This window comes from Lepidochelys kempii, chromosome 8 (assembly GCF_965140265.1).
Source record: "Lepidochelys kempii isolate rLepKem1 chromosome 8, rLepKem1.hap2, whole genome shotgun sequence".
Lineage (NCBI taxonomy): Eukaryota > Metazoa > Chordata > Testudines > Cheloniidae > Lepidochelys > Lepidochelys kempii.
In genome coordinates this window covers 32078283-32104469 of record NC_133263.1, presented here as the reverse complement: position 1 = coordinate 32104469, position 26187 = coordinate 32078283, and the positions used below count along the sequence as shown (strand labels likewise).

Sequence of the window (26187 nt, the reverse complement as noted above, 5' to 3'; positions counted from 1 at the left end):
ACAGGCACCCAAGGAATTCAGGACGATATTTTCACAGAAACAATATTTCCCTGGATAACTTTTCCAAAAAGCCTCTAGATGATTTTGGCACATAAGTTCCATTGACTTTCAATGAGAAATATGCTCAGTGCTCAATGCTTAAGCCACTTCGGAAAATGGCACTTAAGAACTTTTGAAAAATGTACATCCTGTCCGTATTCAAACAAAAAAGTCAAATTAAAGTTAGCTGTGAAACTGAAGATTTTCCATTACATTTAGACACGGCTCAGGGAATACTGACATGCCATTATCTAGGTGAAAAATTTAAGAGTGACCACTGTTCGTATTCTAGAAAACACATTTTCTCTTTACCATTACATTTTGATTTTTTTTCTTAATGAAATAAATAAATACATTAAAATTGTGTTTTATTTTTCAAATCACAGAGTGCATGTGCAGACCTTAAAATGACAAGGCTCAACATGGCTCCCAAGAGTGAAACATCATCCCCACTAAAACAGTAGAAGTGAACTGGTCTTTCATCTCTGCTTCAATTTATTCTACCACCAAATGGGAAGAATACTCATGTACTTCAAAGTTCTTTCTAGGTACTTAAATGGCTCCCCAACACCAACGCATCTGAATTCCTCACAATCTTCAGTGAATTTATCTTCCCAACACCCCTGTTAGGCAGGGAAACGGCAGTGTCACCATTTTACAGATGGGGACTGAGGTACAGAGAGACTAAGTGACTTGACCAAGGTCACCCAGAAAGTCAGTGACAGAGCAACAAATTGGACCCAGGGTTTCTGAATTCCAACCCGATGCCCTAACTATAGGACAATCCTTCCTCACGTTTGTAAGGATTCAGTTGTAGTTTGCAAAATAAGTATGATAACTGTGAAGAGGGAATGGGGGGAGAAAAAGGCAGTATTGTTAGCACAGTGGACTTGATACCAAGCCTGCTGAAGTCATTGGAAAGGGTCTCTCTGGCTTTCGTAGGCTTTGGATCAGGCACATTGTGAATACGTTACTAAATGAAGAAACAGTCTGCCACTCTTACTAACAATGAGTAGTCTCAATCCCTACTCAACATGACTGGCAAAATCAGACCCGGAGGGATAAAGAGCAAAGAGGACAAAGTGTATTAATTGTTTGAAGTATGTGGCTCAGTGCAGAAAGCCACAGCATGTTCTTTTTAAATTTTTGCATGCAAACCTTGTGTTGTCTGACACTGAACGAGTACTGGCTATGAACTCCTCTTCTCTCTCATTTGTTTCCTCTCTTTTTTTCCCATAAGTACATTATTTCTGGGGCTGCTGGCAGCGCTCAGCGCTAGTGGCAGCAGCTTTCAACCTTTTCATTCTGCACTTAAAAAGCTCAGTTGGGAGTTTTAAACAGCTGAGCCCAAAATGAAGCTTTTGAAATTAAAAAGCAAAAGTGCAAACAACTACAGGGAGTGCTTCTGAAACTGTTGGACAATGGGCAGAAGTATCAGCTCTCAAGGACAAACAGCTGATTCCCCACCAAATGTATTCATACAAGACTGCATACTTGCCAACAGCGATTGGTTTCTGCACTGTATTACAGGTCAGTCTGTTCTGGGCAAATGGGACAGAAGAAAATGGATTCAAGACACACTTCAGCCCTAGAGGTTGCCAAGTGGGACTGCTATTTCCTGTATTCACCATTGCTCTCACCTTCCCCTCTCCTGAGCTAGCATTCCCGAGTGCATGGATATTTCCTCCCACCCCTTAGGAAGCATTGTCAGTTCCCCTTGGGGAGGGCATGGGGTGTGTGTGAGAGAATCAGGGGAGGAACTAGAAGAAGGTAGACATCTGGTGCTGGGATTTAGTAAGAAATCTCAAGATGGGGCAGGGAGAGAGAACATGCTGGGGCTACCAATTCAACATGGTTAAACAAAGCAAGATGCCCACACAAAAGACTTGTAAACTAACCCAGATCTAATTAATTTTGGAAATAATGATATTCAAATTGCAATGTACAGCATCTTCCATCTGAAATCACTTTTAATTAGCGTAACTTCCCAACAGCCCTGTAAGGGGCTGCACTTGCTTTAAGGTGGGGGAACTAATGCATAGAGTTAAATGACTTGCCCAAGATCAGAGAGGAAGCCTGGAGCAGAACTGGGAACAGAACCCAGGTCTCCTGAGTTCCAGTCCTGTGGCTGAGACAAGACCACCCTACTTTGGGATCTGCACCTTTATCCTAGGAAACTTTTGTAACATTGCGTCAAACCAGTTGACTGCTCTCTTAGGCCTGCTCCTGGTCCCACATAAACTGTGAAACCCCAAAATAGCAACCACACTGTCAAAACAAAGAACATTTGGCCACGTGGGAATCTAACACTTGATTGTTTCATGCAAAAAAGATGGAGAGGGTAAGAAATACTAGAAAGATAGTGAAGAATTGGATGAAAAAATTCTAAAATGGACAATTTTTTTGCAAATATTGTCAATTTCAACAATGGAATTTTTAATGACACTTTCATTGGAAATTGTTCTTGAAATTTTCTAGTAACAAAATTAGAACACAACTAATTACTAATGGTCACAGTTACCTTTCTGGTCTAGACAGGTTCCACGCCGTTGAGCTCACACAGTCTTACGAATGAGCAGGATTCACTACATTAGAAAGTATATTCTGTAAAGCATCACTTCCGTGAGCTATGAGAACAAATGAAGAATAATATGCATCATAGACTCTTGGAATATTTATTCCCCTTCCCTCTTTCTTTAGATTTGTATGTTGCATAATTTCTGTCTGTTTTCACTACTTAAAACTAACAGAAGCATGAACTGGGTGGGGGTGGGAGGTGTGGGGTGAGAGGGCTTTTGAAAATATTTACAATTAGGTCAAAAAAACAGTCTGTTTTTGCCAAGATGTATGTTCAGTTCATTTTTTTCCTACCTCACCACATGATACAGCAGAAGAAATTCAAATTAATCAAGAATAGTAACAATTCAAAGGACAGGACAAAAAGCAAAAAAGGGACAATTTGGACTACTGGTAAAATCCTTTGCATGCAGAGGACTGAATTTGAAGCAATTTTAAGCACAGCAGCATCAACTTTGGACAAAAGTGGGTCAGGTGTTTAATGGAAAAGCACTCAGTGAAGCAAAAAAAGTTTTTTCCACTTTGCGGAACAGCAAACCTCAGGTAAGTAACAAGCCCAATGCCAGGGATTTCTGGAGATCAAAATAATTGAGATACTGTCAGTATGAAGTCAGTAATAGTTAGTGAGCTCTGTCCCTATGAGGTCTCTGCCTGAAGGATGTTCAGAAAAAAAACTGAAAACCACTGTTCTCATCACATGCGTTTCACATGCGGGCCAGATTCATACTTGGTATAATGCCATTAAAGACAATGAAATTGCACGACTGTTGAGTCTGGCCCCATGCTTGAAGGATGAAGAATAAAGTCATGAAAGTCAATCTACCCTTTCTTAAATATCTTCCAGACTGACAACAGTCAGTCAGTTGTGAAGAAGTGATAGACATATATAGCATCTCATCACATTTTGGACCTCACCATCACCAATGTATAGCTGAATTGTCTGAGGCCAAGAATTTTCCAACAATGCAGATGTATATTTTATCCACGAAATCAACTGTCCACAAGTAACAATGCACCTTAAACTTGAATTGTAATCGCTGGAAAAAGATTTGGATGTCAATAAACAGTTCAAATCAAAGAGTTCCACATTTGAAGACAAATCAGGACAACATAGCTCAGGCTGTTCCACTTCTGGGCTTCACCAGAGTTCCCTCACTTCCCCTCTGAGTTGTAATATGTTGGGGCAAGAATTGGTCAGGGTCTGACTCCTTACTGCAGCTCTCCTTAGTGCCAAACCCCAATGCTCTCTGGCCCAATGCTCAGTTCTACCAGAGCTCTACTCAGTGCAGAAACTGAGGTTTTATGGGTGCTTCAGGTACCTTTATGCCTCCCCTAGTCTGTGCAGAACAAAGGATCGCTAGGCACCCAGTGTAAGTTCAAATAGTCGTAGGGCTCCTTTAACTTACACTCAATTTTCAACTACCCCGACCCCCGGGCCAGTGTGGCAGCCAAGAATAGAACACAGCAACACTCCAACCGTGCCCCCTCCTTCCCATCTACCCCAGCGACTCAGGAACAGTTAAGCGCCAGTACAGTGGCTCTGTGTCCCCCAGGGGATCTCCAAACACTGGCGTTATGGCCTCGTTATGTCACCAGAGTGGCACAAAAGCGGCTATAAGACTAAAAACAACAATATACAACTGTACGGAAACACAAATAGTGTTTTTGCCATCCTCTTCCTCCATTTATATTGCTTCTCTCATCCTCAAACTGCATGAACAGTGATCTAGTTCAATAATGCTGAAGTAAACATTTTAAAACAGAAAAAGAATTTTAAAAGTTAACTACCATCACAGCAGGTTGAAATTGGATTTTCCACAGAAAAAAAATTCCATGTTAATTAAAATTTGAGTTAACAACAAAAATTAAAAAAAAAAAGTCAATGGTATACTTAAATGAAAAATTCTCACAAAAATTTGGTTCAGTCAAAAGCCTTTTTTCATTGCAAAGTTTGGATGAAAATAATTGGCCAGCTGTAATAGCCATATAGAAGTCCTAGATCATAAACATAACTAACCCATGACAACAGTACATTTTCACAAGCCCCCAAGCACCGTCCAGTGACAGTGGGAGAGCCACGCTAAAAATCAAGCCTTTGGAACTTGCACAGGAACTGTTAAAATGTCTTCCTATAAAACGGTACCTGGGATAGTTAGACACACTATAAGAAACACGCACAGCAGGCACTTTGCATTTCAGCAAACACTTCTGCAGTCCATCTACAAGTATGCCTACACGAAGCCATGCTACAGTAAAATTCAAGTTGGTTCATCTTCCTATGAGGAAGGTGATAAGGAGTGGTTTAATTTGTAAGCTAAAGTATTTTCTAGGGGGTTGTTGTCACACAACATTCTTTACATTAGTTTTCCTAAACTTATAATGCATCACTGAGTTAAATATTTATTAAACTGCTCCATAAACCCTCCTCCATGCTTCTTTCTTTGTCCTTTAAGAGGATGGAGCTATACTTCTGAAACCACACAAATAGCCTTCATACATAAGGGCCGAGCTGACTTCCAAGTACTGCATTTATACCAGGGCTGATCAGTTGAATCAAAGTGAGGAAACAAGCAGCTCCTGGGCACACACCATCTCTGGAACCTTTATCAAGGGCACATTTACAGTGAAGCAGGGCCATAATAAAATGTTCTTGCTGACAGTGAGAAATTAAGCTACAGACCACAGAGGAAAACCCAGGTTATGGGATGCATGTGCAAATATCTTCACACCCAGGCACAATGAATTCCACTACTGTTCACATACCTGAAATCTTAGGAAAATTATATGTAAGCAATTAAGTTTGGTATTGTGATTAAGGTACTGGACGTAGACTCAAAGAAACCTGGGTTTGATTTCTGACTCTGCCACAGCCTTTCCGCATGACTCTGGGTAAGTTATTTAATTTCCATGCCTCTGTTCCCCCTCTCTAAAAGGGGGATAACACTACTTCCTTGTTTTGCATTTGTTTGTCTTGTCTGTTTCGATGGTCATCTCTTGGGGCATGAACTGTCTCCAGGTGTATGTGCAGCACCTAGCACAGTGGAGCACTGATCTTGGCTTGGGCCAGAATCAGAAATAATAATCAGCGACCTGTTGGAAGAAAAATGCCAATATTTTGACATGACATCATCTTTCTAGGAAGTCAGCACTCTGGAGATCCACAATTGGAGAATTAATTTTACACACAAGTCTGCATGACAGAGCTAGCACTGAGCATGACCTTGGTATGCCAACCACAATGCACATGAATTTTCAAGTGCAAAAGGTTTGCACATGCTACCCTTTTGAAAACAGGGCATTTATGCTTCCTGTTTAAATGTCTACTTATCCCTTTGTACTGCCAAGGGTCTATATTACTCTGTCTCATCTACTGTATTTAGTCTTCCATTTAAATGCACTTCCCCCTAGATCTTCCCTGTAATATTTGAAACAGTTTAACCCCATTCAGATTTTTCCTCCTTATGTACTAGGAACTGTCACCTATTGTGAAGTATGTGTCTAGACTATGCTTAAGGAGGAAACTTCTCTCTCATCAAAAGAGTAAAGAAGTCAATCACATTCCTATCAAACTTATCTGACCTTCTTGTTGTCCTTGCTGATGTCCCAGGTTTAGGATGTTTATCCTTATGTCAGCTGCTTTTTCAATTTAATAGGCTGCCTGCCAGAGTGAAAATTAACTTTCTCCTTGATATGAAGGAAGAATGGGATGATAGTACAGTGGCAGCGAGTGAAATCAATTCCATTCAGTCCATGTGGAATGGGAAGATACTGAAAATGCATTTTAAAAGAAACAACACCGAATTTCAGTCATTTTTTTTAAAGTGCTCTCAATTTATGTCACAGTAGAAGACAGGGACTGACCAGAAAAGATACATCTTTAGAGGGGATTGCAAGAGAAATGATAAGCCTTGTATGGCTTGGGTTGAAGGCACTACAGACTAGAGAGAACCTGTTATTTGTACTGTTATATTTTTAGTGCCCTCTCCTCAAACCTCAACTGAGCGCCTAACAAAAGAGGGGCATATTCTTTCTCTCCATACCATTTTTCCTCTTTTCTTCCCATCCACTCAGGGAAGCTAAAACTATATGTAAAAGCCTTTATTTATTTGAGTAGTATCAGTTTAACATCTGAAGGGCAGAGGCCGTGCCTCAGGAGTGACACCAGTTTTCACCAGCTGAGCATTTAGCCCTGTCTCTCTGTATTTCATGCTGTACTCCCACACTGACAGAGCACAGCAAAATATGGAGGTAGAGAATCTCAGAGTGCAGGAAAACACAATATGACTGCAAGGAGAGGTGGCGGGCTGAAGATGGTAGGTGGTGTCAGTTTGCTGAAAGAAGGCAGGAGTCATGCTCAGGCTGCCAGAGGATAAAACTCATATGCTCCAGCGTATGGTTGAGCTGCAGGAAAGGCAGCAGGAGCACAGAACGCCACTACAGCCCCTGTGTAACCATCTGCCCTCCTCCCCAAGTTCCTTAGCCTCATCACCCAGACACTCAAGAACACAGTGAGGGGGCCTCTAGCCACCCAGCCACTCCACCCCAGAGGACTGCCCAAGCAACAGAAGGCTGGCATTCAATAAGTTTTAAAGTTTTAAAGTGCTGTGTGGCCTTGTCATAGATTCATAGAATATCAGGGTTGGAAGGGACCTCAGGAGGTCATCTAGTCCAACCCCCTGCTCAAAGCAGGACCAATCCCCAATTTTTGCCCCAGATTCCTAAATGGCCCCCTCAAAGATTGAACTCACAACCCTGGGTTTAGCAGGCCAGTGCTCAAACCACTGAGCTATCCCTCCCCCAACCCCACCTTCCCTCCTCCACCACCCCACCACTTGCTTCCCTCCTCCACCACCCCTCCCGGGCTACCTTGGCAGTTATCCCCCTATTTGTGTGATGAATAAATAAACAATGCATGAATGTGAAGCAAAAATGACTTTATTGCCTCTGAAAGCGGTGATCGCAGTGGGGAGGGGAGGGTGCTTAGCTTACAGGAAAGTAAAGTGAAACCGGGGGGGGTGGGGAGGGGGGGTTCCATCAAGGTGAAACAAACAGAACTTTCACACCATAGCCTGGCCATTCCTGAAACTGGTTCTCAAAGCTTCTCTGATGCGCACCGCACCCTCCTATACTCTTCTAACCGTCCTGGTGTCTGGCTGCGTGTAATCAGCGGCCAGGCGATTTGCCTTAACCTCCCACCCCACTATAAACGTCTCCCCCTTACTCTCACAGATATTGTGGAGCGCACAACAAGAAGTAATAACAATGGGAATATTGGTTTTGCTGAGGTCTAACCGAGTCAGTAAACTGCTCCAGCGCGCTTTTATATGTCCAAATGCACATTCTACCACCATTCTGCACTTGCTCAGCCTATAGTTGAACAGGTCCTGACTACTGTCCAAGATGCCTGTGTATGGCTTCATGAGCCATGGCATTAAGGGGTAGGCTGGGTCCCCAAGGATAACTATAGGCATTTCAACATCCCTAACGGTTATTTTCTGGTCTGGGAAGTAAGTCCCTTCCTGCAGCAGTTGAAACAGACCAGAGTTCCTGAAGATGCGAGCACCATGTACCGTTCCCAGCCATCCCATGTTGATGTTGGTGAAATGTCCCTTGTGATCCACCAGTGCTTACAGCACCATTGAAAAGTACCCCTTTCGGTTTAGGTACTTGCTGCCTTGGTGCTCTGGTCCCAAAATAGGGATATGGGTTCCATCTACCGCCCCACCACAATTAGGGAATGCCATTGCAGCAAAACCATCCACTATGACCTGCACATTTCCCAGAGTCACTACCCTTGATAGCAGCAGCTCAGTGATAGCACTGGCTACTTGCATCACAGCAGCCCCAACAGTAGATTTGCCCACTCCAAATTGATTCCAGACTGACTGGTAGCTGTCTGGTGTTGCAAGCATCCAGAGGGCTATTGCCACTCGCTTGTGAACTGTGAGGGCTGCTCTCATCTTGATATTCTTGCGCTTCAGGGCAGGGGAAAGCAAGTCACAAAGTTCCATGAAAGTGCCCTTACGCATGCGAAAGTTTTGCAGCCACTGGGAATTGTCCCAGACCTGCAACACTATGTGGTCCCACGACTCTGTGCTTGTTTCCCGGGCCCAGAATCGGCGTTCCACGCCATGAACCTACCCAATTGACACCATGATGTGCATATTGCAGGGGCCCGTACTTTGTGAGAAGTCAATGTCCATGTCCTCATCTCTCTCGTCACCGCGCTGCAGTCACCTCCTCCTCGCCTGGTTTTGCTTTTCTTGCAGGTTATGGTTCTGCATATCCTATTGGATAATGCGCACAGTGTTTATAGTGCTCATAATTGCCATGGTGATCTGGGCTGGTCCATGTTCCCAGTGCTATGGCATCTGCGCTGAAAAAAGGGGCAAAATGATTGTCTGCCGTTGCTCTGATGGAGGGAGGGGTGATTGACAACATGGCTTACAGGGTTGGCTTACAGGGAACTAAAATCAACAAAGGGGGTGGCTTTGTATCAAGGAGAAACAGAATGGCCCCCTGAAGGATAGAACTCAAAACCCTGGGTTTAGTAGGCCATTGATTTCATGGAGGGAGGGAGGAAGGGAGGAGAAAATGAATACAAAACAAATCTGGTCTACTTCTTGTTTTGATCCACTTCATCTATCTTTATACATCTTGCTGGCAGCAGACAGTGCAGTATGACTGCTAGCCATTGTCATCTTCTGGGTGCTCGGCAGAAGACGGTGCAGTATGACTGCTGGTCATCGTTGTCTCCTGGCTGCTCATTAGAAGACGGTGCAGTAGGGCTGCCAACAGGACTGAATCACCATGAGACAAAACTTAAAAGGGAAATGACCTGGCTGAGTCACTCCCATCTTTGCTCAGGCATCCCTGACCGACCTCACCGAGGTCAGCTAAAAGAGCACCCTGGAGTATGGCGACGATGGCTATCACCAGGCTACTGCACTGTCTGCTGCCAACAGGCAATGAGCTGCTGCTGTGTAGCAATGCAGTACCGTGTCTGCCAGCACCCAGGAGACATACGGTGATGGTGAGCTGAGTGGGCTCCATGCTTGCCATGGTATGGCGTCTGCTTGCGTAACCCAAGAAAAAAGGCCCTAAACGATTGTCTGCCGTTGCTTTCACAGAGGGAAGGAGGGAAGGGTGTGCCTGACGATATGTACCCTACCCAGAAGTACCCGTGACAATGTTTTTGCCCCATCAGGCATTGGGATTTCTACCCAGAATTCAAATGGGTGGCAGAGACTGCAGGAACTGTGGGATAGCTACCCACAGTTCAACACTCCGGAAGTCGACAGTTGCCTCGGTACTGTGGACACACTCCGCCGACTAAATGCTGACTAAATGCACTTAGAGGTTTGTGTGGGGAAACACACAATCGACTGTATAAAAACGCATTCTACAAAACCGACTTCTATAAATTTAACCTAATTTTGTAGTGTAGACATAGCCTTATATGAGTCAAAAGTGCCCTTGCAGGTAGATGCAATCAACAAGAAGGTATTCTCTATCGTGAACTATTCCAATCCAAAATTAATACAAATTCTGTGATGAGTAGAAAGGAATTTATGTCCCTAGTCTTGTGTTTCACATACAGTGACCAGAAATCTCATGACACTTGCTTTCCTGGTCACTACAGTATAAATAATTAGTTGATCATGTAAATGTTCTGTCACTAGAATCAGGAAAGCTTTATATTATACATGTTTAGTCTCTGTGTTACCAACTTCTATAATTTTAGAATTTAATAATCTTGCTCCTTTCATTCAAGGATCTCAAAATGCTTTATGAACAAAATTAAGCCTCCTAGTGCGCCTGAGAGTCGGGTAAGAATTTTTATCCCCATTTTACACATGAATAAATTGGGGCATAGAGATTAAAAGGCTTGCCATGGGACACAGGGTGGGGGGACCAGAACTTTGTTCAAAGTCCTTTGTGTTGACAGCCAGATCTCACAAGACACTCAGGTTTAGGGACCTAGAAATGTCAATTAGTGGTAAAAAACCTTTTTTAGTAAATCCTTTAACAAATTAGCAACTTGCTTTCTATTCTGCATGTTCACACCCTTTTATTATTCATTGTTCATGAACATTTGTACAACTTCTGTTTAATTTCTATGGATGTTCAGAAGCAGTGCATTTCCAGATATGACTCGATTCTTTTGGGTGTAAGTAGTTTAAAGGTTAGGTCAGCCAACCAGGAAACAAACAATTCCCCGTAACAAAGTAAGTGACCAATCATAAAGCCTGAACAGCAAATTGATGGAGCATTTGCTACAAACAGTTCATGTAGAATCCAAAGCTCAAATATATATTCTTAAAGTCTATTCATTTAACTACTTGGGATAATGAACAAATTCCTAAAAATCATCAGCCATTGCATGGTCAGTTTCATGAATAGGAAAAAAATAATAACAATTCAAATAAATTGTTTGTGATGAATAGTTCAACCAACTCTGTTTAGACAACTGCGGCTAAACCTAACAGCCAGAGGCCTTTCTTTAGAGCAGTTTCTGTAAGCAAAAAATTGAAGGCAAAGACACAATGTGTATCTTCCACCTTCTAACATATAGAGAAAACAGACTGCAAATAGTCATGCTACGGACATTATAAAGAAACTAGTACGACTCTGACCATCATTTTCCTTCATATGGTTATGGATAGCAACTAAGAGAACATGGGACATTGGGCAGTACTAAATCAGGCCTTTCCATTTATTTGTGAACACGAGTTTCTAACACTACTGACATTATGTTTCCTTGGATGCACAACATCTCTGACTTCTGATAACCCTACTGGTACTGATCTGAGTTCTCTTGTTCACATTGACCTCATTACGCCAGTCAGCCAAACTCTCTGCTCTGCATGTAGCAGTACTGTCATGTGTGTCCCTGGATCAAGAGCCTACTGGCATTCCCGTTGCAACCATATTAATTTAAAAAGTTATCACTCAAACATATGGGTCTGAGCTGCAGCATCTGCATCTGAATCTCAACTTCCCCAACATATGGGCAGGCTCAGAGCTATGGTTTCATCTCATAAAATCCTGGTTCCAAGTTTCCCTACTACAACCTTGGGGTGAACATTTCCACAAAGGGCCAGATTCTGTGACCCTCTCTTATGTTCAGTAGTACCTGGTTAGTCCTATTGATTTCAGTGGAGCTACTTCATGAGTAAAAGATTGCTCAAAAGACATGAAGGTGACAGAATTGAGCCCTAAAATTACAGGTGAAGGGAGGAGTCATCCAGTCACACTTCCTAAAGAAAATAAATAGAAGCCTGATTAATGTATGTACCCTGACAAATCTACAGGGGGAGTGGCTCTGAGTGTTCCCATGGAGATTTGAATTCTACGAAATCCAGCTGCCAAGAGGAACAACTCTCCGGCCGCCCCCCCACAGGTTCCCTCAACAACCCCTCCCCTGAATTTACTTGCAAAGTGCTTGGGTATTCCAAGGGAACCACCCCTCTTGTAGTCATGGGAACCCTTCTCCTATTAGATTGCCAGTGAGTGCTCTGGGCTCTGTGGCATCACTCTCCATTTACACTGATGTAACAAAGCAGAATCTGAGCTATTTAAATATGCAAATTTACACTGTACTAACCTTAGTCTATTGCCACCAGAATTGGCAGTTCTGAAAATTAAATAAATTAAAAAAAAATCTGTTCAGGTTGAATCAAATCCAAAAATAGCAAAAAAAAAAAAAAAAAAATTGGTGAACTGAAAAAAATCTGTTTTGGGTCTGTCAAGGTTCCCTCCCCACTCTGAACTCTAGGGTACAGATGTGGGGACTCACATGAAAGACCCCCTAGGCTTATTTCTACCAGCTTAGGTTAAAAACTTCCCCAAGGTACAAATCCTTCCTTGTCCTTGGATGGGTACTGCTACCACCACCAAGTGAGTTAGACAAAGATTCAGGAAAAGGACCACTTTGAGTTCCTGTTTCCCTAAAATATCTCCCCCAAGCCCCTTCACCCTCTTTCTTGGGGATGCTTGAGAATAATCTACAAACCAAACAGGTAAATCAGGTGAGCACAGACCAGACCCTTGGGTTTCTAGGACACTAAAAAACAATCAGATTCTTAAGAAACAGAACTTTATTATAAAGAGAAAAAAAAGTAAAAGAAACACCTCTGTAAAATCAGGATGGAAGGTAATTTTACAGGGCAATAAGATTCAAAACACAGAGTATTCCCCTCTAGGCAAAACTTTAAAGTTACAAAAAACAGGGATAAACCCTCTCTCTTAGCACAGGGAAAATTCACAAGCTAAAAGAGAAGATACTTGAACACATTTCCTTGCTATTACTTGCTACCCTTAGCTGTATGTTTATGACAGAGTCAAATGAAAGATTACTCTTCATAATGGCAATACACAGACATTCGTGATGAGAATGATGAGTCATTGGGCCAGGGACAAAGAATGAGAATGTCTCTGTAGCATGGTGGTTGGGGCACTCACCTAGGAGGTGGGGACTCAAATTTGAGTCCCAACACCAATGATGATTTAATTATTTATAAAGAGTGGAACAGCTTCAAACAGCAGAGATTGAGAGACCTGCCACAGAAGACCCCATATCTCAGTGGGGGGCCCAAGTTCAAAGCCCTTCTCCAATTCAAGCAGAGTGGGAAATTCAAGGCAGGTCTTCCACAGTCCAGGGGAATTTACTAACCACTGGAATAAAGACGGTCCGGGAGTCCTCCTCCAGAATTGTTTTGGACAAAAGTATTTGGCAAATTTCTGTCAAATTGACACGTGGTTTTGGCAAATAAACCATTTGTCCCAAAATCATCACCCAATTCAAATTGTCACCTAGTGTGTGCGTATGGCCATGTATAATGTAATTTTGTGTCTGTTCACCTGATGTACCTCTGCCCAACACATGGCAGGTATTTGTGCTTATGACTGAATGGCAGAATCTGCACAGTAGCTCTCTTTTTTTGGAGTTTGCTAGGGTGCTGTCTATTTCTCTACCATTAATGCACTTTGCAGCCATCTAGCATCATGCAGGGAAGCTACTAGCTACAGACAACTCATTATACAGTATAAATATATGTTTGATATAATGTTACAACCCGCAGGGAGCAGTTTGTAAGATATTTAGACTCTAGCAACAAATTTCTTCCAAGCTCATTGAGTTACTGCTGCTGTCCCATTAGATTCCTGTCTGAATGAGAGGCTGTGGCAGCTGCTCCTGCTCACCAACAGAGATTTATGAAATGTTCCTGAAAGTGAGACTGTCACGCAGTAATTCCCTCTGTTAGTTCCTGCATGTTTGTGCTACTGTGGTGCCATTAAGAAGACTATTCTCAGTAGCTGGGGATCTCCTTTCCCATATGCCTTTTACTCTCCAGCTTTCCAGTTACTTACTGTCAATAAAACATTACAAACAATTAAAAAAACAAAAACAATGAGCACTCTCAGTGCTGAAGCAGCTACTTGAAATCAGCATGACGGGATGGCTGCCAGCCAGGCAGAAATCCTACAAGTGGCTAAGATTCCATATTTGAAATAATTATGAAAAATGGTACAGAAATAGTGATTAGGGTGGTAATCTCAAGATAGGAGGCAGACGGCAAGTTAAAGAAGAGCAGGACATGGTATTTTAGACCTGCCATTTAACAGTGCACACAGATTTTTTGAGCGAGTAGTCCAGATTTTAGAGTGCCCCAGATTGATCTTACTTTGTTTTAAATAGTTTGTTCACTACTCAACACCCATCCGACTGGAACCATTGTGGTTCCACTGTACAGGATATGGACAGCTGCAAAAAAGTGTGCTTGGAGTTGTTAATACTTCCCCCCGCTCCCGCTTGCAGCAAGGTGTGATCCAGCTCTGCCTAGGCCAGCACAGAGTGCAAGTTTAGGGTTTGGGGGGGGATCCATAATAATGCAAATCCAATGCATATAATCCTTTGTGCAGGGATAGTTACCCCTTTTCCATACTAGTCACAGAGAAGCCGGGGGGCTGCCACAGGGCCTGCATGTGAGGGATTCCAATTCCTCCAATGCCCATCTAGTTCTGCCACACAGAGCCCATTCACTGAAGCTAGAGAAGGCAGTTTCATCCAGGGGAAATTTTCAAAGTGCTGAGCTCTATTAGCAGGCTAGATCGTTGGGCTCAATGGGTAGTGATCAATGGCTCAATGTCTAGTTGGCAGCCAGAGAGGAGTGCCCCAGGGGTCAGTCCTGGAGCCGGTTTTGTTCAACATCTTCATTAATTATCTGGATGATGGGATGGATTGCACCCTCAGCAAGTTTGCAGATGACACTAACCTGGAGGGAGAGGTAGATATGTCGGAGGGTAGGGACAGGGTCCAGAGTGACCTAGATAAATTGGAGGATTGGGCTACAAGAAATCTGATGAGGTTCAACAAGGACAAGTGCAGAGTCCTGTACTTAGGACAGAAGAATCCCATTCACTGCTACAGGCTGGGGACTGACTGGCAAAGCAGCTGTTCTTCAGAAAAGGACCTGGGGATTACAGTGGATGAGAAGCTGGATATGAGTCAACAGTGTGCCCTTGTTACCAAAAAGGCTAATAGCATATGGGGCTGCATCAGTAGAAGCATTGCCAGCAGATCGAGAGAAGTGATTATTCCCCTCTATTCAGCACTGGTGAGGCTACATCTGGAGTATTGCGTCCAGTTTTGTGTCCCCCACTACAGAAAGGATGTGGACAAATTGGAGAGAGTCCAGCGGAGGGCAATGAAAATGACTAGGGGGCTGAGGCACATGATTTATGAGGAGAGGCTGATGGAACTGGGCTTATTTAGTCTGCAGAAGACAAGGGCGGGGGGGATTTGATAGCAGCCTGCAACACCTGAAGGGGGGTGGGGTTCCAAAGAGGATGGAGCTAGGCTGTTCTCAATGGTGGCAGATGACAGAACAAGGAGCAATGGTCTCAAGTTTCAGTGGGGGAGGTCTAGATTGGATATTAGGAAAAACTATTTCACTAGGAGGGTGGTGAAGCACTGGAGTGGTTACCTAGGAAGGTGGTGGAATCTCCATCCTTAGAGACTTTTAGGGCCAGTCTTGACAAAACCCTGGCTGGAATGATTTAGTTGGTGTTGGTCCTGCTTTGAGCAAGGGCTTGGATTAGATGACCTCCTGAGGTCTCTTCCAACCCTAATCTTCTATAATTCTATGATTAGAATGTCAATTTGTTTAGTAAACTGGTGGCATAAACTTTCACCAGTACTTTTTAATACGCATTTGCAGTCAGGGATGAGCTTTGAGGGTTTTATTTGATATAAATGTTTTCTGAGTTTTCTGAACAAGTTTTAAAACTTCAAGGACATTTTTTTTTACACTATGCTCATTATTCTCTGGTCTAAGTCAAATAAAACAAACCTGACTGAAGGGGAATTTCCCTGAGTAAGGACCTCAAGATGGAGCACAGAAAGTCAAGTGAGTTACAGCTACTGGTTCTTTCTCAACAAAAGTCACACCCTTTGAATACACAGAGGCAGCATGGAAAAGCGGAACTAACATGGGACTGGGAACCAGGAACTCTCAAATTCTTATCAGCTCTGCCAGTGAAACTTTATGTTTATATTGCAATTAAAAACCTGGCCTGTGTCAGCTGATTTAAGGAGCTTGGGCTGAAGAGCTGTTTAACTGCAGTGTAGACATGCAGGCTCAGCCAGAAGCCCAGTTTCTGGGACCTCTTGAGCGGGGAGGGTCCCAGAGACAGGGCTCCAGCCTGAGCCTGAACATCTACTTTGCAGTTAAACAGCCCCTTAGCCTGAGCCCAAGTCAGCTGACCTGGCCCAACAGTGGATGTTTAATTGCAATGTAAACATAGCCTAAATGGCTTAGACTAAAATGTCCGAAGTTGCCTCTAACTTTGGGAGCTCCACTTAACACTACTAAGGACACAATTTCATAAAAGCACAGAGCACCCACAGCTACCCTGGGTTTCAGCTGCAGTTGGGAACACCCAGTTGTTCTGAACTCCAGATGTGGAAGGGCTGCTGGAATTGAGAACTCAAAAAAGGCACACAAATTCAGTGGCCACTTTTGGAAAAGTTGACCTTAATTTCTGAAAGGCAATACCATTTCTTACAAAAGTGGGAGTTCCACAGAGCTCTCTACCTGCTTATACCAATGGCAGATCTGAGCCTCAGCCTCAAATGTACTGGTATGTACAGACATTGGGGATAATACTTACCCACTTCAATGTACGGTGCTAATAAGAAATAAATATTAACAAAAAGTCTTTGTCTGTGTACAACATAGTCTAATACGTGTTTTCAGTGCAAATTACATTTTTGTCTATTTGCTAGTTAGGCATCTAATTTAACAAGCAAACCACATACATATTTGAGTTTTAGTGCACACATTTCTGCTGCCTGGTGCATTAGACATACATTTTGTTCTTGCCTAATTAAGGGTATCCACCTACGTTTGTTTTTCTCTATTCTTCCCTTGATGAAGTGCTTCCAGCATACCTGGGTTTCAAGCACTTCATAAATTTTAATCATAGAATATCAAGGTTGGAAGGGACCTCAGAGATCATCTAGTCCAACCCCCTGCCTACAGCAGGACCAATCCCCACTTTTGCCCCAGATCCCCAAATGGCCCCCTCAAGGATAGAACTCACAGCCCTAGGTTTAGCAGGCCAATGCTCAAACCACTGAGCTATCCCTCCCCAATTTAATACATTGTGCCTTCAAAGTTAAATATATGGAACTAGATTACTATATCATAACACATGGTGAATAGCAGTTTATTCTACAGAAATCCCATTGACTTGAATGGGACCAGAAATAGAGGTATCAGCATCTTGTCCAATAGAACAGCAATCACTTAATCTGAATGACATGCAATGCTTTTCTGTACTAACACAGTACACAAGATTTGAGAGCCAATGCACTGTAATGGAGATTTCAATATCCTCTGCTGTGCAACAACTCATTTAAGTAGACTTGGCGTTTCTCCATGTTATCTCTAAGATACCACAATGCTAAAAGGCGTATTAAAACCACAGAAATATAGGGTACACATATATGCGTGTGTTGGAGGGAGTGTTTATGTACTTCTACACCCATCTGGAGAAACAGTATCTGTTTAAGTACATAAAAATAACTGTTTATTTCCTGAAATTAAGATAAATACGGACCCTGATTCAAACTAATTATTATTCTGGGAGGTCCTTTGATGTTATAGTATCAAACAAAATTTATTTTCAGCATAATACACAAAATAACTCTGACGTACTGACTAACCTGCTTCAGAAAACAATCACATCCAACTATATTTTCCTGTAAGAAATGTAAATATGCAAAGCAACCACCCCTTAAAAGTTAATGGTACCAAATGTGCAATTCCCCGCTGATAATATCAGCATTCCTTGAAACTATCTGAGGTGGTCAGACATGTGCCCACCTAATGCCAACAAATCAATAGCATTTTCTTCTTAAATTTCCTTCAATTCTCATTGCTTACGAAGATGCAAAATAGCATTTCCTTTTTATATTTATTCAGACAACAAAGGAATTCAGAAAATACGTGTTCAAACACAAAATTCACAATGGATTTTGCTGAAGCTGGACAGTATTAACCATATATCAGGGAAGATGTATAACTGTACCCTATGATAAAGAGTGCAAAGTCTTCTAAAGGTTGATGAAAGCCAAAATAATTGTGTTTCTCTGTAAGCAGTGAGTCTCATTTGCAGCATCTTATTTTAACATAAGTTGCAATGCTAAAGCTGATAAATAAAGCAGTTGCTCAAGGACATAGGTATAGCTTGAAAATGTTATCTTCACTTACCTCTCTCATTTTTCTAAGCACCAAGGAGGTTACGGAAAAGATGTTCAAAAGACAGCAAGAATGAGAACCAGGTATGCATACTAGAATTAGTAAGTAAAGTACACAATCACTGACAAAGTTTTACAGCTGTTCTCCCAATTAAGTACTTGCTGCTAGTTTCCTGGAAACCTTGTACTAAACTTTGTCAATTAGTTTATATGGGGCTACTAACTTTATCTTTTGCAGATTGTCATGAGCTCTGAAGCAGGAAAGAGTAATTGTTCAGTATCAGTGGTTAGCTGAAGGTTATTTAAATACCTGCATACATGTAGCTCACCATGAAAAATGGCCCGAAAGTTCCCATAAAAAGTAGCTGTTCCAAGGTATATCAAATTCAAGAACACTTAGACTTCACTGTAAATCTACTCCTTGCTTTAAACAATGAAGCATTCTCCACAGCCATATTTTGATCTAAAAGATCATTGTACAAAATTCAGCTTCATGCCTTTATCTATTTAATGTTTCCATGTTTCTGCATGGATGACATTGTTTGTAAAACTGACTGAAGAAACTAGAAGTAGAGCATCTTTCACAGTCAATCCTTTGCAAGTGTCTTCAACAAAGGATATTTATATTGCAATCAGTATTCTCCTGAAACGTTCATGAGGCTAGATATCAAAGCTAAGAAGAGATGTTAATGATAAACATTCTGAAAAAAGGGCAAAGATGTGACAAAGGAATTGTTTATCATAGAAAAGTGCTTCCAAATAACCTTAGTGTTTTCTATTGTACCGGCAACTTTAGACGATACCTAATAATAAATAATGCTTCAAACAATTAGAATAAATGGAAGTTATAACAATAAACTTAATAACATGAAAAGCTTCATCTTAATCAGAGCTCCAGTATACGATTTATAGTTTACTTAAACCATACAGATCTGTACAGAAGTTCTTGAAACCAGCTTAATTAGAGGTAGATAATTATCTAAGATTACCTGTGTGTCAAACTCTCCTTAAAATCAGAGCTGCGTTACTGTATGGAGATATACAAAACACCTTACATATTTCATTTATCTAAAGAAAGCATCTTAAGTTATTTGAGCTTCTGTTCAGTTCATCTATTAGCCAAACACTGCATACACACAGATTTAAAGTAGAATGCTCTGCAGCAAAGGGTTTTCTGAACCAAATATTTTCTATTTCTTAATGTCCTACCTTCATAACTGCCTTCTAGGAGACCCAGATGCTCAAGTGCTTTCACAAATGCAACAATTATCACCAGTACCACAATCATTTCAAGTCCCTCCAAGTTCATCTTGAAAAATTATTCACATGAAAGCATCTTTTCTCAGGGAGCGTCCTGACTTGAGAGTTAGACTTTAATTAAAAAGCCCTTGTAGTCCAAGATATGCCACAGAACCAGAGAAATACAGTGCAAAAGAACTTCAGCATATTGCCACCATAAAACATTTCTGTTGACAGCAAAATGAACACAAGGAATGCAAGGAAGTCATATCTTACAATGTCTGCATCACTTGCCTGCATGGATACAGATGTTTCAGTCTCTAAGGCAACAGAATATACAGTAGCCACTTTGTTTAGCATTTCCTCTCAGTGTAAGCCAAAATTCATCAAATCGTTTTTGATACCTGGCTAAATCTGATGCTTTCCCCCCCCCCCCCCCAAAAAAGTTACAGATACAAACTGCTCTCACACTGTAGTGCCTAGTAAAAAAACAAACATGATTTGTTTGATGCTAAAATGAAACTTTAAGAAACACAAAGCAATAACATGCAAACAACATAAGCTATCACAGCTTTGCCACATGGACAGAAACCCATCTGCATTTAAATACAGGGGTTTATCAACATGTTGACCCAGTTATCCTCCTCAGTGTAGGCATATTTTATGTTGAATATATGAATTTACCAAATATTACAGTCAGTGTTGAGTGATTTAGAAATGAAGCATAGTGTTAAAGTTTGAGGATTAATAAACTAACAAAATAGCATAGGATATTGCTGCATATTGTATATGCAGATGGTTGGGGGTAACTGGACTTAGTTTATCTCTGCTCCTATTACACGCCAGGTTCCAAGTGAGGAAGGGCAAACAATGGTGTCAAGGACAACATACCCTCATTGCCAAGGCTGTGTGCAACCTATTGTTCATCACAAGGGAAGCACTTATGAAAAGTGCTCATGACTGGCTTTTCAAGTGCACAGCACCCACCATTCAGACCAGACATTCATAAGAGCTCTGCTCCCATTTGGGCACCTATATAGGGGCCAGTTTTTCAAAAGACTCTCCAGCATCACCCCAGGAGGCATGTATGGCCAGATTTTCAGGAATGTGCAGCACTCACCGTGCATTCCGCATGCAAAGTGCTTTTGAAAATCTGGCCACTTATTTTGTGACTAAATGCGAAAGCTCTTTGAAAATATGATCCACATTGACAAGGTCACTCACTGCACTGACACTTCCCAACTCATTATTTTAACTCGCTTTGGGATAACTTCACTAAAAGAAAGAGCTATACAAAAAAACAAGCTGTAGTTTATATTTAGATTATTATTGTATTGTATTCATCTGACTGATTGATTATTATCAAGCTGTACCTGCATGCTAATGATCCATGTGCTGCTATTTCTTATCAACATTTTATGTTAATGTCTCCCAAGACAGTCTTGCAACAAAGTTGTGTTAAGGATTTAAATGGTGTTGTAGGGTCTTGGGCAGGCTCTCTGTACAGGGAAAACTTTCATCTTTCTAGGACTATATAAGGGGACCAATCCTGTTACCACTTAACTGAGACTTTTGCCACTGACTGATGGGAGCAGAAGCAGGCTGAAGGGGCATTCAGAAAGCTGGTGATTGTTCTTCCTATTTCGTTTTCATAGTGTTTGTATTGGGCTGATGAGGAGGGTGGTGTATGGCACTTTTTGTTATCAGTTTGAATGAAGTTCTCTTTCTCATATGGCTACTCTGATACATTGAGCAATCGGTTATATTTCAGAGCCATTATTTTGCTATGAATATGGGAAATATCATAAGTATCTACAACTTCCATATCTCTGTAACAATATATCAGCTTTCCATATTAATGCTAACCCTTTTCACTTCAAAATAAAACTCTGAGGATATCAAAGCTCTTTACCAACATCCATCACATGAAGCTCAACATCCCTGTAAGGTAGGTAAACCCCCACAAAGTTTCACTTTACCTACCATGGAAGTGACGCTAGTTCTGGGGCAGGACACAGGTGTTTAACATTGCTGTGACATACCAGAGTGCAATCCAGACTGATGAGAAGCTGTGTCACCCCTGCCTGCAACCTTGGGTGCCTTACAATGCCTTGCTGAAGTGGCTTCCATCTGAGCTGCTCACAAACAACCTTCCAGAATGCAAACCATACGCCGGGTGTCTGTGTGTAACTCGAGACTGCCAGTCACCCTTGGGTTACACTCTGCTCTCACCAGCCTTGCTTATACTGCAGGGCGACCCCCAACATACCCCCAGTCTTGCATTTTTCCCCAGAGATGTATGCCCTGTACTGCCCAGCCTTCTCCTGGACAACACACGTTATATAAAGTTTGTTATTTCTTTAATAGAAATAATATGCACACAACTTGCCACCCCAAATGGAGTTTCACAGACACTTCAATTTAAACACATTGGATTAGATAAAACAATATAATGAGTTTACTAACAAAGAGAGAGGTTTTGTCAGGATGATTCTGATCAGCAAATTATGAGTTTTCAAATGATACCTTACAAGGCATAAATTGCACAAAGATTATTACAACTGTGTAGGGTGTGAATAGAGGGGTACATTTGGTCACAACTGCACTGCTACACTCTACAATGTTTTAGGACAAGAAGCAAAGAAGAATTCCATATTTGATGGAAACTCACGGCAGAAATCAGCTGGAATAAAATGGCCGAAGTTAGCATTTGGCCAGTATCATAAGATTAAAGCCTCTTTTCTTTCAAAAAGCAAGATCAGCTAGATCATTCATGAACACAAGTGGTCAGAACCTCAATTTCATTTCTCACTGGAAAGATGGCATTTCCAGCAGCACACTTTGCCTGTGCTGGGGCACTTGTTCATTACAGACTCAGAGGGAAATGGGATGCCCCAATGTCATTCCTAGCAATGACTGTTTTCCTAGAGATCAATCAGTGACACAATCTGATCCTGCTTAGCTTATAAAATCGGATAAAACAAGGTTTTTATGACTGTAGTCTGTGCATTTATATGCCAGCTGTTTCCTTACAGCAATATATGTATCAAACTCCTAATCTAATTTGCAGCTGCTCTTTGAGAGTCAACCATTTAATACTAGGGAAAAAGATTCCAGGCAAATAGAAGTGTGTTCTAGGGGCAAAATATCCATTGTACTCTGATTCCTCAGCCTGATTGTCCATTCTGGCCTAGCTATGTTCAGTACAAGACACAAGGGCGGGGATACAAGTGACTTTATGCCTCCACATATTTGGGGGATCTTTGGGGCTTTTCTGTCCTCTAAAGTAGGTTTGCACCCATGGGCAAATCATCTGGCTTTATACCCCCTTTAGGCTGCCTAGTAGCATAAAGAGTCATAGGGTAATGAGAAGTCAAGTCCTCTATGTTTAATGCATAATCAAAATTCCTGGGTATGCAATATGCACAGAAATCAGACCCCAATTGCGGCTTAATTAGCATCTAGTGCTAACACCTTGGCAAACTGTTTTCACGGCATAAAGGAGGACATGCAAGAACAAAAAAGAAAATTAGAATAGGGAGAATACAGACATTGGGCCATAGGCACAGATGACACATAAAGCTCCCTTACAGCCAGCCTCCCTGAGAACTATTTGCACATGCTGTACTAATGTAGAAAGGTGTCTAAATTGGAACAGTCGGAAGAGCCAGAAAACAATGTGCCCTCATTTTTTTTTCATTTTACCCCTCCCTCCTACTCCTTGCCAGGTACGTTACTTACACCAACATATTATTGTAATGGGCTGCCATTAAGAGTCACTGCTGTAAGAGCAATGTTCTGTACTGGAAAAGGTAGATACAAGCATGTAACCAGCCAGAAGGTTATAAAGGGGGTATTGTGACACTAAATGACCCAGCCCAGGCTCACCTGACCAACCCATGCAGCCACAGGAGAGGTGAGGGGCTGCTTCCCCATGTGTTTAAGCAGTGGGAGTGAGTCAGCAGAAGCTGGAGAGAAGCAGCAGCAAACAGTTTTGGCTTGTGAGTCTGCGTGAGTACCTGGGAGAGGCCAAGGAGAGAGTTGCCTCTTGAGACAAGGCAGAGGTACTGGGCCTGAGGATTCTGCCATAGGGGGTTGCCTATGTGCTATTTGTTACCACCCGTCCTTCAGGATTTCTGTACATTTTGTCAATAAACTAATTACACAAAGAAAATATCCTGAGCCATCCATTTCTGCTCCACAAGGGAAACTGACCTGGGAGGCCCCAAAAATCTGCCGCAGCTCAGCAGAGGGACAACATTTATTATTTGTATTGCTGCTGTGCCTAAAGGACTTCATCAGGGACTGGGACCCCACCATGTGAGCCACTGTACAACAAAGACAGTTCTTTTCCCACAAAGCTCACAAAGGGCACTAAATTATTCTAGAGTAAAGCCCACATGAGAAGCTATCACAGAGGAGCTATTCCAGAATAGTTTATTCCACAATTGCTATTCCAGTCAATTGCTGTGTGTAAACAAGCCCTTTTTGGTAGATGGAAATTTCAATATGCATTTAAGACTCTACGGTGGCCAGACAGTCAGTGCTGGAGTCCGAAGTCTTCCGTTTACAGAATAAGTATAGCATGTGCAGCAACATAAGCCAATGTGCCTAACCTTGATGAGCAAGAGACGATAGTTCATATTTAGGCCCTATTCCATTCTTGGCCTCTCTGCTGACTTTATTATTTATATTTTGTATTACAATAGCACCTCCGGGCCCCAACTGAAACCAGGTTCCAACTGTGTTAGATGCTGCACAAAACACTGTGATAGACATTCCCTGCCCAAAAGAGTTTGCAATCCAAATACATAGACAACAAATAAGAGAAAAGGGGTATGACCTCATTTTACAAATGGAGAACAAAGGTAGGTCCAAAGGGCATGAGTAACTTTCCTAAGGTCACAGTAGAAGTCTAAACAGAGCATTAAATAAGAACTTGAACCCAAGCCTCCTGAGTCCAGTGCCGTGCTTTACCCACTAGACCAACCTTCCTTAATAATCTTTGACATATAGTTCAAACATGACAGTCCATGGCAGAACGACCTGAGCATTCAGTAGAGATGGAACCCAGGAGGACCATCAGCACTAGAAGCACAGGCTTTCCTCTACTTCTCGTGAAATAAGGCTGTTATGGTCACTGGGACTAGCTACTGGAGGGAAACAGTTGTATTCACAAAGCCCGTGTATTGTACAACCTTGTGACAAATTCAGATGCAGGAATTCCCTAACTAGTCCAGAGTGCCTATTTCCAGTTCTCAGTTGTCTGGATGTGAATTTAGTTCCCCAAGGCAGTACCCAATCTTTCAGCCGAGTCTTATTACAGTAGAAGTTGGCTGATCCATCATTTTATTAATAGTATGATTATAGTATAAATATTTCATTCTGTGATATGTGTGGGAGGCTTCATTATGCCACTGTATCTTTGCATGTATATCTTTTTTAATACAGCTTTGTTAAAGTTATCATGGCAAGTATGTCAGCTCCTGCTTTTTCAACATTTCCTCAAATGCTTCCAGTATTTTCTCAAATGCTAATAAGTGTTAAATTCAAGGACAATTTATTCAGTGAATAAAATCCACACCCAGTAATACCAATATCTTTTATATCACAGTGGTACAATAAGATGCAGTGAGAATTTAATGCAAATGTGAATTAAGCCTGGGCAGAAGAGAACCGCTATCATTTTCATATTTTGTATGGTGTATAATGAAAAGCCATAGTGAAAATGGTTAACTGGCCAAGGCAGCATCATTGCTGTTCAGTATTTTATAACCAAAGATTACTGCCCTTTTCCTTTTCAGACTCCTAACCCCATTTTACTTTAAGACTATACTTTGATATAAATAATATCAGTATTGAAAACTCGTGGCGAACGGAGGAAGTCCCGGATGACTGGAAAAAGGCTAATGTAGTGCCAATCTTTAAAAAAGGGAAGAAGGAGGATCCTGGGAACTACAGGCCAGTCAGCCTCACCTCAGTCCCCGGAAACATCATGGAGCAGGTCCTCAAGGAATCTATCCTGAAGCACTTACACGAGAGGAAAGTGATCAGGAACAGTCAGCATGGATTCACCAAGGGAAGGTCATGCCAGACTAATCTAATCGCCTTCTATGATGAGATTACTGGTTCTGTAGATGAAGGGAAAGCAGTGGATGTATTGTTTCTTGACTTTAGCAAAGCTTTTGACATGATCTCAAACAGTATTCTTGTCAGCAAGTTAAAGAAGTATGGGCTGGATGAATGCACTATAAGGTAGGTAAAAAGTTGGCTAGATTGTCGGGTTCAGCGGGTAATAATCAATGGCTCCATGTCTAGTTGGCAGCCGGTATCAAGTGGAGTGCCCCAAGGGTCGGTTCTGGGGCCGGTTTTGTTCAATATCTTCATAAATGATCTGGAGGATGGTGTGGATTGCACTCTCAGCAAATTTGCGGATGATACTAAACTAGGAGGAGTGGTAGATATGGTGGCAGGTAGGGATAGGATACAGAGGGACCTAGACAAATTGGAGGATTGGGCCAAAAGAAATCTGATAAGGTTCAACAAGGATAAGTGCAGAGTCCTGC

General features: G+C 41.9%; 1 protein-coding gene across 7 annotated transcripts in view; it reads right to left on the bottom strand.

Annotated features, from left to right (window-relative positions):
• KCNIP1 (potassium voltage-gated channel interacting protein 1) overlaps window positions 1-26187 on the bottom strand; it is a 547511-nt gene that overhangs the window by 243928 nt on the left and 277396 nt on the right. The window lies entirely within an intron of this gene.